Source organism: Triticum dicoccoides, chromosome 2B, assembly GCF_002162155.2.
Source record: "Triticum dicoccoides isolate Atlit2015 ecotype Zavitan chromosome 2B, WEW_v2.0, whole genome shotgun sequence".
Taxonomy (NCBI): domain Eukaryota; kingdom Viridiplantae; phylum Streptophyta; class Magnoliopsida; order Poales; family Poaceae; genus Triticum; species Triticum dicoccoides.
Window position 1 is genome coordinate 700,669,653 of NC_041383.1, and position 14,008 is coordinate 700,683,660.

Genomic DNA, 14,008 nt, shown 5'->3' on the forward strand with positions numbered 1-14,008 from the left:
CTTTGCAGCAGTTGAAGCCCTAGTGGCTGTAGCCTTACCCTTTGCAGCAGTTGAAGCCCTAGTGGCTGTAGCCTTACCCTTTGCAGCAGTAGCAGATCTTGTTGATGGTGCAGTGGCAGAAGATGGAGTTCTTCTTGCTGGTGCTGGTGCAGTGGCAGTAGATGCAGCCCTTCTTGCTGGTGCTGGTGCAGTGGCAGTAGATGCAGCCCTTCTTGCTGGTGCTGGTGCAGTGGTAGTAGATGCAGCCGTTCTTGCTGGTGCTGGTGCAGTAGCAGCATCAGGTGGATAAGAAGAGGTGCTTGGCTGCAAAAAGAACACAAGTAATTCATCTTTTTGTTACATGCATAGAGAACACAAGTAATTTAGAATGTTTTGCATTGTTTGTACCTCATGCCTGTTCTTTCTCATGGCTAGTGCAGGCTTCAAAGCAACATGGCAGTTGGTGTACCTATGGCCAACTTTGCTGCAATTAGAACAAGTGATTGAGGTCATCCTTGAAGTGTCTTTTGGAGCTGGCTTCTCATGTCTGCCCTTTCTTCTCTTAGTTTGTGCTCTGCCTTTGTGTTCTTTGAAGACTGGAGGGTCAATGTCCCTACTGTCTGTCTTTGGCCACATGTTAGGGCTAGGTACTGGATAGATTATGGGACTGTATGCAGCCTTGTACATTGGTTTTTTGAAAAAATCATGAACAAAGTCCTCTGGCTGTAGCTTAGCTTTGTGTATGGCAGAGACAGCATGATTGCAAGGCACTGCTGTCATATCCCACTTCCTACACCCACAAGTGTATTTCTGCAGGTTAACAGCATATGTTTTCTCTTCACTTGTCACTTGGTAAAGATGTGGTCCATCCATCAAGGATTGGCAGTTCCTAGACCACTTCTTTGCTTCTTCTAGGGTTCTTGCTAGGATGCTCCCTAATATGTTTTGTTGTCACAATACATCTAGAACCTGGATTTGTGTCTAGGACAGCCTGTAAATAATCCCTAATCCTAGTGTATTGGGCCTTTTGATCTCCTAAAACAACATTCTTTGCTGCCTTCCTAGCCTTGTAGGCCATGTGGGTTGAAATATCCACTCCATAATTGCTCTTTGCAGTGTTAATTATTGTTGTTATTGTTGTGTTAGGGTCATTCCTCACTGCCTCCTCATAATGTTTTGCAACCCACTTGGCAGTTACTTTGGTGCTCTCTGACATAGAAGGGCATGTGTGCACCAAATACACCTTTCTAATGGTAATTGTCTTCTCATTTGCAATCTGAGAAGCTGCTATATAAAAAGGGCATTGCTCATCTATGCACTGTGCTATAACCCTATCACTGCAGTTTCTGTGGTACTCATAGTTCCTGTTCTGTGATATGTGCAGGGTTTGGAGTGCAATTCTGAACTGGTACACATCAATGAAGCAAAGATGCTTCACAAATTGGTCTTGTGGGTCAGCTCTGTCCTCATCATACCATAACCTTGGCTTCAACTTCTTTGCTCTGCTCTTTCTACCATTGGGCAACACATAAGCCATTGCCTCAGCACCATCATCATCTTCCAAACCCAGGTCTAATGGATTTTTGTCCTCCTCATCTGATGGTATCCAGTCATCCTCTACACTTCCATGTGATCTGCTAGTTGGCCCTTTTCTCTCTCTCTTGGCCTTATTCTTATTCTCAATATGTTGACCACTCTCTTGCTCCTCTTCATTGTGTTGTTCCCCTTGCACCACTTCCTCCACTTCCTACAATTCCTCCAATTCCTCCTCCTCTTGATCATCATCATCCTCTTCTTCACCTGATGGATCATACAGTTCCTCCTCCTCATCTGTAGACCACATATCCTCAACATCTGTGTCCCCTTCAAAACACAGTAATGGATCATCCCTCTGTTTTTTCATTTCCTCAAGCCTAGCAAGGATATCCCCATATTCTGACAAATTATCATCATCACTATCCTCTTCATTGTCCATAACCGCAGCTTTCCTTTTCAAAGGAGTGGCCTTCTCTTTTTCTTTCTCATTCTTCCTAAACATTGCAATTTCCTTTCTCCTTCTCTCCTCCATGACTTTTTCTATTTGCAGTTGCTCCTCTGAATTGTTTGTGCTCTGTTGTGTTTGAAACTGTATTGGTCTTGGTTCTTCTACTGGTACTACTGCTGCTGTGTTTGAAACTGAACTAGGATGTGCATTGAACAATACTCCTTCTTCATCTACCTGATACAGTTGGGGCTCTCCAATTTCCTGCAGAGGGATCTATTGCTCAATAACATTAGCACTGCAATTTATATGTGCAGGTCTGGGGGAACTGGCCCTAACAACTGTCACATTGAAAATCTTCTGCTTCTGCTGTACTATGTGGTCTAGAATTTCCTCCAGCATGTCATCATCCTCTATTTCTTGCATTCCTTCTATTCCTAGGCCAGGATCCTTCACATAGTACATGTAATCCCTGACCCCATATCCTTCAGTCTTTATCAGTGCAACTAGATTGTAAAATGTGATGTCTGACAACATCATAGTTCTCTCAAGATTATCTCTGTCATGAAAATGCATCCTCAATTCCCAAACCTCATCATCCAGACTACAAATTTATAAAGAAACATAGTGGTGTATAAGTGTTCAATTATAACACTTATGAAAAAGCAGGACAACATCAATACATAACTTTGGGTTGCTTAAATAACCAATGTAGTACAAAGCAAAAAACTGCAATAACCCTAGCATGGTTCATTAAGATCTACTGCTTATAAACCATAGCTTATTTCAACTAAGTAAGACACACATAACAACTAATTAAAACATAATGAGTTAATTTCAGAAAGAAATCATCGCAATAACAATCATAGGGCCAACAATAGGCAATGGAGATGGGGAAGGGGATATCACTACACACTAACCCTAGCCCTAGAAACGGGTCAAATAAGTTCACAGGAGAATGGATAAGGGAAGGGGATCTCACTATACACCGCCGAAGGATGAGGCGATGTGGTGGCTTCCATTGGGATTCGCCTTCACCGCCGCGGCGAAAGATCTAGCCGCCGCGTATTCCACCGAATACTCCACCTCCGCATCTCGCGTCGCCTTGCTAGGGTTCGAGCTCCCGCAGAGCTCACCGCCTGGGTCGGGATCCGCGTCGCCTGCGCTACTGCCGGGAGGACCGCCGCCGCCAACACCGCCTGCTTTCGCCGGAGTAGCCATCTGCCTACGCGACGAGAGGAGGGGAGAGAGCGGCAGGAGAGTGGGGAAGAAGGCAGACGCGAGGAGGGGAGAGAGCGGCGGCAGGAGAAGAGGGGGAGAAACGAACAGATGGGGGATGGAGGCATACGGCACCGTCAAACACCGTCTAACGGCTGTCGGGACGGCCGACGGTGCCACGTGCGCAAAAAACGGGCCCCGCCTGTCATAAACAAGCTTAACTGACCCCGATCCGCCGATCAGTGCTTTCTGCAAAAAGATTACGGAAGACACGGTGGTTTTTGAAAAAAAAAATGTATTGTAGTGGTTTTCGCAACCCTTGCCTTCAAAGTGGTGGTTTTCTGCAATTTACTCTTGGATCCAGTGATGACGGCGCTTGAGTGCCGCCCCCTTCCTAAACGCGTTGTTGTTGAAGAACCTCGTCATACATGTGGTGTCATGAGATGGTGGTGCGGATATGGTCATTGTTGTAGTTTGTCGGTCGCATATATGATCGCTTTGGGGATTTTTCTGTTTGCCTCACCTATGCATAGCTTTGATCTTATACGATGTTTTACTGGTGTTGGTTTTGTGTGTGTGCGTTGATGTTGGTTGTGTGCGTCCTAACTATGCAGAGGCCGCATGTGTACTTATTATGTTTGCATCCTCTTGATGCTTCATTAAGCAAATAAAATCCACCCCTTATTGCTCTTTATACGTTTAGCGAGGAGGTTGTACCAAAGCAACGTCCGGCTCTACTATTTCGGTTCCTGTTAGTGGTCCAACCTAGTAGCTGGTCTTTTTTATAAAACGTACAACGTATACGTCCTGGTGGATGATCTATCATATACTCCCTCTGTCCCATAGTATAAGAGCATTTTTTACATTAGTGTAGTGTCAAAAACGCTTTTATATTATGGGAGGGAGGGAGTACAATATTATCTTAATATGTTTATTAGTGAGGGTGTTGTGCCGATGCTGGACTCTATTGGCACGAACGAAGGTACAAGGAAAGAGGAGGGGGGTTGCGAACTTGCGATGGACGAGAACGACCCGGGTGGGTGGAGGCATCCGGGATCATCGCCCGCGAGAACGACCCGGCAGGCACGGGCGTGATCACCTAGGCAAGAACAGCTGCCATGTAGTGGACACCCTAGTTTCTAGTTCCTATCGCATTTCTTCTCTGCTCAGCTGATCCCCCTCTACATTCCTTGTACTTTCCTCCACTTACCATGGAGGCCGCGATTGCATGGCTGGTGCAGACCATCCTTGCAACCCTCCTCGTCGACAAGATGGAAGAGTGGATTCGGCAAGTCGGGCTTGCCGACGACGTCGAGAGGCTTCAGTCTGAGGCCGAGAGAGTCGAGATGGTGGTGGCTGCTGTGAAGGGGAGGGCGGCCGGGAACAGGCCGTTGTCCCGGGCTCTCACTCGTCTCAAGGAGCTGCTCTACGAGGCCGATGACATTGTCGACGAGCTCGACTACTACAGGCTGCAACAGCAAATAGAAGGAGGTACGCGCCTACTGGCTACTGCCACAGTTGATGATCATTCAAGCAGGATCATGCCGACTCCCCTTGATTTTCTAGTACATGTTGTTTTTGGCACAGCCACAGCCACAGTTGACGATGCCGAAGGCGTGCACGCACCAGAGCAAGTAGATCCATCAAGGGGCAATTCTGATATACCCACCAGTAGCCGTGGGGGCAAGAAACGACGGTCCAAGGCATGGGAAAATTTTGACGTCACACAAGAAGATGACAGCGAAAAGCCTGTCAAAGCGAGATGTAAGCATTGCCTGACGGAGATCAAGTGCGCAACGATGAACGGGACCTCCGGGATGCGCAGCCATATCAAGATTTGTAAGAAGAAACCAGATGAACAAAATGGCCACCCACCAAACCCGTCAAGGTAGCTAAACAATCTTGCATCATCTCAATATCTTTTGAAATCATTTGCATACATCAGTTTTAAAATAGAAGGATGATTCTTCCAATTTCGTTATGTACACTAGTTTAACAATACAACAGCGACCAGCCACCAAACCCGTCAAGGCTGCTCAAGAATCCCATACCTTGCATAGTTGCATCGGCGTGTTTTTAAATTTCGTTATGTACACTAGTTTAACAGCACGACAGTGATCCCTCTATTGTCTAAAGTTAAGAGACCCCTATGGTTCTAATATGTAGCACATTTTTGACAGTCTTTTTCTTACTGCAGCACGGGTGATCCTACTGCGAATGCGACGTCCATTCTAGTCGGTGATTCATCTGGCAGAAAAAGAAGGAGAACGAGTGAGGAGCCGGCCCAGATCACTGCAGCTGATACACACACCCCTTGGGACAAAGCCGAATTATCAAACAGGATGCAACAAATAACAGATCAGTTACAAGTCATCCGAGGGGAGGTGAGCGAGGTTCTGAAGCTATATGGATTGGACTCTGCTTCAAGTTCGATTCACAGCGCGAGTACAACCGCAAACCAGCACCTAAGAACATCGAGTCTCGCTCCACGAAAAGTGTATGGGAGAGTTGCAGAAAGGAACTACATCATGAAGTTGATCGCAGAAAACAAATCTAAGGGTATAACTGTTCTGCCTATTGTAGGCATTGCAGGTGTTGGGAAGACAGCTCTCACTCAACTTGTATACAATGATCCGGATGTGGAAAGTCTATTTGACCATAGGATATGGATTTCGGTGTCTCACAACTTTGACGAAATGAGGCTCACAATGGAGATGTTGAGCTTTGTTTCTCAAGAAAGACATGCAGGAACTAACTGCTTTGCGAGGCTTCAGGAGAACTTGAAAAGTCATGTCAAATCAAAGAGGGTTTTACTTATTTTGGATGATGTGTGGGATGACAAGAACGATTGCCGATGGAACCAGCTGGTGGCTCCATTTAAGTCCAGCGGTTCAAACGGCAATGTCATTCTTGTGACGACCCGAAAACCGTCTGTTGCAAAAATGATCGGAACAGTTGGGCCAATTAATTTAGGCACACTGAAAAATGATGATTTCTGGTTATTGTTCAAATCATGTGCATTTGGTGATGGGAATCCTGTGCATCTGAGCACTGTTGGACGGAAAATAGCAGACAAGTTAAAGGGCAACCCATTAGCAGCAATAAGTACAGGGCGACTATTAAAAGATGATCTTACCATTGGTCACTGGAGTAACATTCTCAAGAAAGAACACTGGAAATCGCTGAGTCTCATTGGAGGAATCATGTCTGCTTTGAAACTGAGCTATGATGAGTTGCCCTACCATTTACAGCAATGTCTCTCATATTGTTCTATATTTCCTGACAAATATATGTTTCTTGGTAAGGAATTGGTCTATATTTGGATTGCTCAGGGATTTGTCCACTGGACCCATTCAAGTAAGAGGCTGGAGGAGACGGGGTGGGAATATTTGATTACGTTGACGAATATGGGTTTCTTTGAGAAAGTTGGAATAGAAGAGACATTTTCATTATATCATTCAAATTGTCAAACAAACTATGTTATATGTGGTCTTACGTATGATTTTTTGAGGGTGGTCTCAAGAAATGAGTGTGCAACTATAGATGGTCTACAGTGCAATGAGATGATGTCAACTGTGCGCCATTTGTCAATAGTAATTGATCCTTCATGCAACAAAGATTTGCATGGGAGCATACCTCGTAGTGAGAAATTTGAACAAAAATTGCGAAGTGTAGTTACATCCATGAGAAGATTGAGGACACTGGTATTAATTGGGCGGTATGACAATTCCTTCTTCCATTTGTTCCAAGATATATTCCAAAATGCACAGAATTTACGCCTGTTGCAAATGTCTGGAACATCCAAGGAGGTTAATTCCTTTGTGTGCAGTTTGGTAAATACTACACATCTACGCTATTTAAAGTTTAAGGCTGATGAGAAGGACGAGGCTTTCTCTCAAAATTTTAGCAGGTTTTGCCATATCCAAGTCTTGGATATTGGTTCAACCGCTAACCCTGAAGTATCAGAGGGTATTAATAATCTTGTTTGCCTGCGACATCTTATTGAAGAAAAGGGAGGATGTTCTTCCATTGCTAACATTGGTGGCATGACATCTCTTCAGGAGCTATATGATTTTAAGGTTCAAAAGTCTAGAGATTTTGAGATAACGCAACTCCAATCCATGAATGAGCTTGTACAGCTTGGTGTGTCTCAACTTGAAAATGTTAAGAGTGGAGATAAGTCTTGTGGAGCGAAATTGAAAGACAAAAAAAATTTAGAAGAGTTGAGTTTGTCGTGGATGCATTCACTGCAATATTATGCTTACAAGTTCCTAGAAAGGTCTGAAATTTATATGGATATGGTTCTGATGGATGTTACTGGCCCAAGTCCCAAACCTTCTGTGGATACGGCAACGGAGGTGCTTGAGGGCCTTGAACCACATATGAACTTGAAGCATCTAGAGATATCTGGTTATAAAGGTACTACTTCACCAACTTGGCTTGCCAGCAATCTCTCAGTTATCTCGTTGCGGACACTTCATCTTGATGATTGTGGAGGATGGAGAATACTTCCATCTCTGGAAAGTCTTCCATTTCTTACAAAGCTGAAGTTGAGAAGTATGACAGAAGTAATAGAAGTATTGGTTCCTTCACTGGAGGAGCTAGTTTTAATTAAGATGCCGAAGTTAGTGAGATGCTCAAGCACTTCTGTGGAGGGTTTGAGCTCTAGCTTAAGGTTACTGCAGATCGTGAACTGCCAAGCACTGAAGGGATTTGATCTGCTTGAGAACAATGATAATTTTGGAATCGTGTGGCAGTCATGCTTGCATGGTCTTCAAAAATTAATGCTTCTCGATTGCCCTCAATTGGAGGTGTTGCCGCCTCTTCCACCTTCAACCACCTGTTCCGATTTACTCATAAGTGAAGTTTCAACATTTTCGTATATGGGGGGATCATCTAGTGAAAAGTTATCCATTGGGGATGATAATGGTGGATTTGATGGTTTTGATGGAAGTTGCGATGGCTTGAGGATACTGGATGACAAAATTTTGATGTTCCACAATCTTAGAAATCTCAAATCGATGGTGATATATGGTTGCCGGAATCTATGTTCTATTTCGTTCAAAGGTTTTAGTTATCTCGTCTCTTTAACGAGCTTGGAAATAAGAGAGTGTGAAAAACTCTTCTCATCAGATGAGATGCCCGAGCCTACCCATGAAGACATGCCAGCTGAAAATTACAACGCATTCCCCTCTCTTGAAAGTCTCAGTATTTTGTATTGTGATATAGCAGGGAAGTGGCTCTCTCTGATGCTGCAACATGCACCATGCCTAGAGGAATTGTGTTTATCCTCCAAAGAGGAAGAAAGCTCAGGAAATCCAGATGACGGGTTAGCTCCAGATGGACTCTCGCACATTCCATTAAATCTCATCCCCCTTATAAAGAGGATAACTATTGAGACGTGCCCTCGTCTAACATTTAACCGGGGCAAGGAAGGCACCTCTGAATTTACCTCCCTTGAGAAGTTAATCATTTTGGACCACCCCAGCCTGCTCTCGTCGTTGGTGCATACAAACGGAAGATGGCTCCTCCCGAACTCACTTGGCGAACTTAGAAGCAGTGGCCATTCCCAAGGAACGCTGCACCCCTGCTTTCCTAGTGATATCACCAGCCTTAAAAAGTTAGGTATGGGAAAGCCCTGGTTTGGAATCTCTACAACTGCACTCATGCACGGCACTGAAGGAATTGGTGATTGCACGCTGTGCATCCCTCACCAGACTAGAGGGCTTGCAATCCCTTGGCAGCCTCAAGGGTTTGACACTACACAAGTGCCCTGGCTTGCTACCATCTTTGGAGAGTTTTTCAAGGCCGGACTATGGGCTATGCTCTCGGCTGGAAATGCTCAAGATCGATGACCCATCTGTCCTTACCACGTCATTCTGCAACCACCTCACCTCCCTGCAAAGCCTAGAACTTGATTGGTCAGAGAACATGACGAGACTAACAGATGAGCAAGAGCGAGCGCTTGTGCTCCTCAAGTCACTGCAAAAGCTCAAATTTATTCTTTGTTCCAATCTCGTAGACCTTCCTGCAGGGCTGCACAACCTTCCTTCCCTCAAGAGTTTGAAGGTAAATGGGTGTAGGGGCATCTCAAGGCTGCCGGAAACAGGCCTCCCACTTTCGCTGGAAGAACTGGAAATCGAGCGGTGCAGCAAGGAGCTCGCTGATCAATGCAGGCTGCTAGCAACAAGCAAGCTAAAAGTCGTGATTACTTTATGTAATTATTGATTCCTGGCCACTAAGTTAAGCCCATGTTTCTACACACACAATATATCGGCAGGCTGCTTTTGAGGAAATCATGTGCGATATATCCTCAGAGTTGACACACACACATAAAATGTGCTCACTCCAGAACGAGCTGTCCCTGATGGCAATCAAGCTGCCCTGCCCAACATACATCACATTACACGTAAACCGCCATGTCTGGCTCGTCATTTGTTATTTATCTCCTCTTCCTCTTGCAAACCAAAAAAGATGATTGATCTTCATCAAGAGATAAATCCAAAGATGCGTTCAGTTGTTTGTTATACAGGTTGGTTCAGTCCGGAATTTCCTTGCTACACAATCCACATATGCTCTGCAGCTACAATTATGCACTTCAGAGATCGTAATGTTGGCTCTCGTCTGACGACACGAGAAGGATATGTGGGGGTAATCTTAATTAAATTCATATGTTGATCAGTCAGGCTGAGAAGTCAGGACAGCCTCGCGGCAGACACCTAATGTGTGTCTGAATTGTTAAATTTGAATATGCAAGCCTGTAACCTGGTGTGCAGTCCCCGATTACTAGTTTCCTGCTGTGATACGAGTGAAGCAGTGTGTGCACTGTGTTATCTTGGTAGTACATCCTAATGGGCTCATTCTTCCCATTTTCTTTTATCTTTGTGACGCTTCAGACTATATTTGTGATGCAGTGTGTCTGTACTCTGTACTGTTCTTCTGTCTTGGTAGAGTAAATAGCAAAAAACTACTACGTTACGGGCTATTGCTACGAAAAACTACCATTTTTTTGATATCTCAAAAGTATACCGCAATTTTGGTTCACAGTTCCAGAAAACCCAAGTGAACATGTGATGTAGAATTGATCCGGTTTACAGTTCGGGCCCGCTACTAAACATACCGTTTGTTGACTGTTTGTTTGACCGTCAACTTACATGTAGGGTCCACATGTAAGCTCTCTCTTCCTTCTCTTCCTCTCCTTCCCTTATCCCTCTCCCTCCCGAGCCATGGCTGGCACGCTAAGGCCGGTGCAAAGTCCGGCGCCGCCACAGTCGGAGAGCACTGCCATGGCTACCTTGCTGCTCGGGAATAGGGCGGCGGAGCACAATAGCGCAAGGAGCATGATGCGGAGCATCCCAAGGTCATCCCCATGGACCTACCCACGACACCACTTGGACCAATGACAAGAGCACGCGCCAAGGCTATCGAAGATAAGGTGAACTCGCTCCTCTCCGAACTACCACTTTCTATGCATGAGACATGGCTACTACCTCAAGCGGAAACCCTATGTGTGATCAGGTACTTAGAGGAGAGCCACGGATCAGCTACACCCAACGGACAAGACGGTGAGGACACCAAGTTCAATGGACAAAGAAGGACTGCTAGAAACTCCCAGGCACCGGATGACCGGCGAACCTCGGACGTCCGACAAACTCCACGCACCGGACGACCGACCCCCTCCGAACGACCGGCACTACCACACCCGAGCCAAAACGCCGGATTTCCGAAGACCACCGGACGACTGACGCCCCGGACATCCGACCCCGACCGGACGTCCGACCGAAGCACACCCGAGCCAAATCTACGGAAGTCCAAAGAGCACCGGACGTTCGGACCCTCGCGAGCCTCCGGACGACCGTTAACCTCCGGACGTCCGACGCCTGTGTGCTGATTTCGTGTTGGGCCGAAGCCCATGTACCCCTTCGACCTCTAAGACTACATATAGACCTCCTCCTCCTCTTTTCTAGGGTTAGCATTGGTTTAGCTCATATGTGAGATAGAGCTTTGCTCATCCATACGGATCTGCTCCTCGAGAGAGAACGCGGCCCCTCTACGGAGAAGATCCACGTTGGATTCAAGACCCCCTCTTGGGTGGCCCCCTCAAGACCTCCTCAGGGAGAAGAACCGGTTACCCTATGTATCGTCCCTTGTTGGATTTGGATCGTGTACCTCTTTGTGTCTCGTGGATCTAGCACATGTGTAATCGAATCTGGTTGGTTTGAGTGATTCTCTTGTGTTTTCCCTCGTGTTCTTCGTGTTCTTAGTTGGGATCCGCTCCTTTCGTGAAAGATCGATCGTATAGGGTTCCACCCTACATCATCTTGGTATCATGAGCCACGTTGATCACGATTTCGGAGCCCCCTCTCTTTGTTTTCTAGCTTGATTTTGTTGATTTTGTCCCAAATTCGAAAATCCGCCCACAAAAATAGCCCCATTTTTTTTGTGATTTGTTGGTGTGATGAAGTTTTGTTGGATTTGATCCATGGATTTGCTTTGCCATGAGTGGATCTAGCTTTCCCCCATCATCTCCACCTTTTCCATCCACAAAATTGCCCCGATTTGACCAATTTTGCCACTTCCACGATGAACCCTAGCAGTTCATCCCATGCCCGATTTCGCCCAGTCACCGGACGTCCGACAGCTTCCAGACATCCGACGACTGGACGACCGCAATTCCCCGGACGTCCATAGTTCTCTAACAAAACTGAAAAAGTTCAGTTCGGCCACCACCACTTCTCCACCTCCACTTCCGCATACACATTCCTATACAACCACCACTTCCGCATAGCACCACCATAGCCTTCCCGCTACCACCTCCAACAATTTTGACCCATTTTGCTTTGAGAATTTGGGTTGTGGTTTTCCGTGTCCTATTGTGTTTCGGCTATCTAGGTAAAGTTCGACATCAACATCACCACCGCTCATCTTCGCCACGGACTACTACGAACGGCTACATCATTTTGGTATCAGCCTCATCTTAGTATCGTGATATCATCATACTTTCTTGCAATTGCATTGATAACCCCATAGCCTTACTTTTGCGTACCTTACCCATTGAGACTAGTCTTTGAGTATTGCCGGCAACGTGACTTGTGCACATTAGTGATCATACTTCACATAGCATACATACCATACCATCGTGGTGCATATATTGGTATCATCTCTTGTGTCACAAAGTTGTCATCGCATACACTCAATTACTATCTTGGTTCGTGAAGCATTGCATGAGAAAAGAGCTCATCAAAAAAGAGCCAAACAAACTTTTAAGTAAAAGGGAAAGATAAGCAAAGAGCTTATAAGCAAGAACCATAGCATCATACAACACTAAGATTGTCATACTCGATCATCTTGGATCATATCACCGGAATACCATACATATAGCATATTTGGGATAGAAGTCGTTGCATTTTTGCTTAGTAGGTTGTGCACAAGTTCGTATCCGCCTATTGTGCAATCGTGCTAGCGTCTCTCTAGTATTGTGCAACAAGAGCATTTTCGTGGATTCCATATTTTGGCTCATTCCTTGGTTGCACGATCCCACTTATCTTTTTGCGTGTGTGTTTCCGTGTACCATATCTTGCTATTGGTCTTTTTGTTGCATTTGCAAATTTGTGAATCTTTTCCAACATTATTGAGTCTCACTTACAATTGCATCAAATTTTGTGCCACCCTCATAACCAAGCTCCACTATAAGCTTTACTTGTGTAGGTGCGAGAAACCGACAAGAATTGGTACCAATTGTGCTATTTCCTTGTTACACATTGAGTGATCATTGATCCATCTTCAACATCGGTCAAGGTACATTTGGTATAAGTTCTTCTCTTTCTCCCACTCACATATTTGCTTGATATGATGGATAGGGCAAGTTCTTCTACCAACCCACTCTTCCTTGAAAAAGACGATGACCCAAACAACTACGTCACCAAGCTACACCTATTTGGAACGCAACGAGCCTTGCATCAAGAGCAACTAGCAATGAGCGACCGCATCGACAACCTCGCCACCGACTTGCGACTCTTCGAGCAACGTACAAGAGACTACTTCGACAACAAGCTCGACGAACAAAAGCTAGAGAACAACGCAAGAATGGACGAGATTCATGCCTTGTTGGTCAACCGCTCTTCTACCACTTCGTCCTACTCAAGAAGGAGCCTCTCAAGTCGACACTCCAACGACACTATCTCCGGCTTGAGTACACCGACATCGAATACTCTTCGTCATGTCGCGCGTCAAGATCGTCAAGCCAACCACAATCCTCTACACGACACCGACTCTCAAGAGCATCAACATCGTCAAAACCAAGCTACATTCGCGCAAGCACAAGAACGGCAACGCCAACGACAACAAGAACAAGAGGAGCGAGCGCGACTACACCAAGATGCACAAGATGCCGAGGCACAACACCAAGAACAACAACTTCGTGAAGCTCAAGCACTTGGGGCACAACGTCCCCTTCGAGATTCAAGTTGTGTCGTAGCCAATCGAGGCCGACAAGCCCGTGAGCACCAAGAAGCGCTTCGCGATGAAGTTCAAGAGAGGATTTACCAAGCACGCGTGCATCGACAAGCTCCTCAACATCCTCGTCAAGCTCGACAAGAACCCCAAGTTCGACAAGAGAATGAAGACAATGGAAAGCCTCCAAGACAAGAGCAACATGAGGAAGACAACCCTCCAGCCAAGAGCAACATGAGATTGTCAATCCTCAACGGCATGGGCATCATCATCCCCGACCCCAACACAATGAAGAGCAACGCTACGGCAAGCTCAAGTTCACCATGCCCAAGTTCACCGGAAGCAATGACCCCGAAGAGTACATATCATGGGCATTGA

General features: G+C 45.8%; 1 pseudogene; it reads left to right on the plus strand.

Moving 5' to 3' along the window:
* Window positions 1-4,389: 4,389 nt before the first annotated feature.
* Window positions 4,390-9,406, plus strand: LOC119361179 (annotated as a pseudogene).
* Window positions 9,407-14,008: the final 4,602 nt, after the last annotated feature.